Here is a 2916-nt window from a genome sequence, read left to right as displayed (position 1 = left end):
CAGTCTAGTCCTTCAAATTTAACAACCCTCAATAAATTCCATAGACTGAAGTTTTGAAATTAAACACATTTATTAAAACTGAAAATAAAATTTGAAAAACATTTGCCTCCCGTCACCAGCCTAGGAGAACAGACAGGATGAAAATAGTACATTTAAAAAAAACTTCAAGTCAATACATTATAAATGCCAAAAATGAATAACAGCAATCTAAAGGAAAACCTTAAAGTTGGAAAAGAAAAAGCCATGAAGACATTAAGCAGAACAAGAGGGAGGAAAGAAAAAACCCCCCCCCCCGGGGGGAAAGAAAGGGGGGAAAAAAAAAAAAAAAAAAAAAAAAAAAAAAAAAAAAAAAAAAAAAAAAAAAAAAAAAAAAGGGGGGGGGGGGTGTGTGTGTGTGGGGAATAGTGGTGAATAAGAGCCAAATTGTGAAGTGCTTTGGATAAAAGCACTAAATCAATACAGTGCATTTGCTACTCAAGTGGTCAACTAGTTCATTTATTGGGCTTTTTATGGCCTTTAAAATTCAACAGAATAGCTAGAAGATAGGAAAGGGAGAGAGAGAGAGAGGAGGGACAACATGCAGCAAAGGGCCACGGGGTCGGATTCGAACCCGGGCTGCGGTGTTCCTCGTTACTAACGTCTAGCTCAGCAGGATAACAGCTCCGGAGGTGAGGAGGGCAGGCTCTGTTCCTTGCCTCGAGCTCTGCCCTCCTCACCGGCCGCCCATCTGGCTCCCCACCGATTCTAGGAGATGAAAAAGAAAACAAGATCCATTAGCAGACGTTTAAGAGGAGCTCTACAACACCCACCACTCTTTCACTCATAGTTACCAGACAAACCTCCTAAAGGTGGCTATTTTTATCCAACGCTGAACGTTTCCTGCAAAAGGTAAACAAAGTATAATGTGAGTTTACAATCACAATAGTTTCCCACTAGTCCTCTAATGTAAGATTTTATAACTTTCCTCAAGTTATATGTCTTCATTGTGTACTTTGTTGGAGCATGGAAAAAGGCAGGCTAAAAGGCCAACTTTCAGGGATGTATTTAGGACATTGGGAACCTCTTGGTTGGGAAAATAAAGTCAAGTCAATTTCACAATTTGAGCGGTTTTAAAAATCCCAAGCTACACTTAAGAGGCACATTGGGCTTGTAATATGTGGCTGTAACCAAACCAAAATTAGTTAACATACCGCCGCTCTGCTCTCATATCTTCCGGTCATACTGGAAGCGGTTATTTGGGGCATTTTAAAGGTTGAGTAACGGTTCCCTTGCTCACAACAATGTGCAGCTGACCTATCCAAAGAAGTACAATCAAATGATCAGTAAATAAATCAACTAAAACATTTTTTTTTTTTTTTTACATTATTAAACAGCTGCACATAACGAAATATCAGCAGGCTTAAAATAGCATGCTACATACTGTATACAAGAAGTGCATATTACCTGTCGCCGTTCTGGCTTTCAGGCGTCACCACCTGCAAAAAGTGTATTGCCTTTCGGACAGGTGACGGTCAGCCATCTACAAGGTAAACTGACACAGGAACTTGGCTGTAACAGGTATAAACGGCATACTAAATGTCATTATCAACATTTATGAGAAATTAAAGAATATAAGAACTCACCCCTTCTGTTTTGACGCCATTGTTGGTAGTAGCTCGATGCCGGTGACAGGCCACAGCATTTAAACGCCGTGAACAGGTGTTTTCAGTTAAGCTGCTGATTAGCCCTCACTCACTAAACTGATCAGGGCTGTGCGAGTCACTTGAGTCACGAGTCAGTAATTTGCTAAAAGTCCTTGTGTTCTCAATCTGTTAATCTAAATCCAAATCTAAGTGAATACGACTGCACAATTCTTTTTTCTTCAATTTTGCAGTAGGCCCACATCTCCACCTAGACAGGTGAAAGAAATGTATGCCAGAGGAACAGTGACCTTATTCTCATTCCTCAGTGACCCATTCTCTAAGAATGGCTATGTGAATTGCACACAGTAATAGTTGCAAGGCTTAATCAAGGCACGTCCTGTGTCACCAGGAAAAATGAATCGCCTAAATGAAAAAATGAAACTACTGTTTGTGTAGTGTTAAATGTTGTTATCTGTTTTGTTAGTCTTTATTCCCCATTGAAGTTCCACAAAAATCTTGTGTTTGCATTTTCGATGCGTTTTGAGGTGAATTTTCAGGGTAAGACGGAGGGGGGAGAGGGACGGAGGGAGGGGAGACACTTCAACAGCGCGGCGCTGCACTTTTAGTGACACAAGCGCTCGTGCTGGTTGAGATTGCTGTTATAGCCTCATTTAAAAATGTCAAAAAGACAACAAAGTTTGCTTAACTTGTTCAAATACGCTGGCCAGTCGGATCCCAAATAAGCAAAAACCGTTTCTGCCGATCAAGAATGTGGAGACCACGGTGGGTTTTTTGGTTAATAGTCCGATGGATAATTGCTGCTTGTGAAAACGATTGTTGCAGTGTATTTTTTTTTATTTTTATTTTACATTTCGCACCAATGCAGTGCATGTTCTGAAATAAAAAGTACACATTGTCCTGATGTACACACAACGTTGTTTATTTTTTTTTTGTCCGAGAAGCTACTAGGCAGTGTCCCCCCCCTGCGCTCCGGGACCTCCCACTTTACAAATTAAGCACTGAATAGTTGTAATGTTAAATGCTATTGAACTTTTTTTAATCCTACCAGACCATGTTGTTTTCTCTTTTAAATGTAATTTTATTGAAGTATCTGTTTTTGTTACCATTTCATCCTTCGAGGAGCATTATTATGATGGCGAGAGTGGAACTGGGTACTTGGCCTGGAGGATTAAAACTATTCAGAGAGGCACCGCTAAAGACAGGCGATCATACATTTTTTATTTAACCTTTATTTAACCAGGTAGGCCGTTGAGAACAGGTTCTCATTTTTAAG

General features: G+C 40.0%; 1 long non-coding RNA gene across 3 annotated transcripts; it reads right to left on the bottom strand.

The window, feature by feature from the left end:
- Positions 1-392: 392 nt before the first annotated feature.
- LOC120560938 lies at positions 393-1669 on the bottom strand. 3 transcript variants are annotated; one of them, XR_005639539.1, is made up of 3 exons: positions 1623-1669; positions 1444-1531; positions 393-1293 (listed from the first exon to the last, which is right to left on the bottom strand). It is a non-coding gene; the product is annotated as an uncharacterized LOC120560938 (long non-coding RNA). The 3 variants fall into 3 exon arrangements; XR_005639538.1 differs by having other exon boundaries at positions 1444-1548; positions 1623-1652; XR_005639540.1 differs by lacking the exon at positions 1623-1669 and having other exon boundaries at positions 393-879; positions 1191-1293; positions 1444-1612.
- Between the last annotated feature and the right edge of the window lie 1247 nt (positions 1670-2916).

The sequence above is a fragment of the Perca fluviatilis genome, chromosome 6 (genome assembly GCF_010015445.1).
Source record: "Perca fluviatilis chromosome 6, GENO_Pfluv_1.0, whole genome shotgun sequence".
In the NCBI taxonomy this organism is placed as follows: domain Eukaryota; kingdom Metazoa; phylum Chordata; class Actinopteri; order Perciformes; family Percidae; genus Perca; species Perca fluviatilis.
The sequence above is the reverse complement of the archived record's forward strand: the minus strand, read 5'-3'. Positions and strand labels throughout refer to the sequence as shown.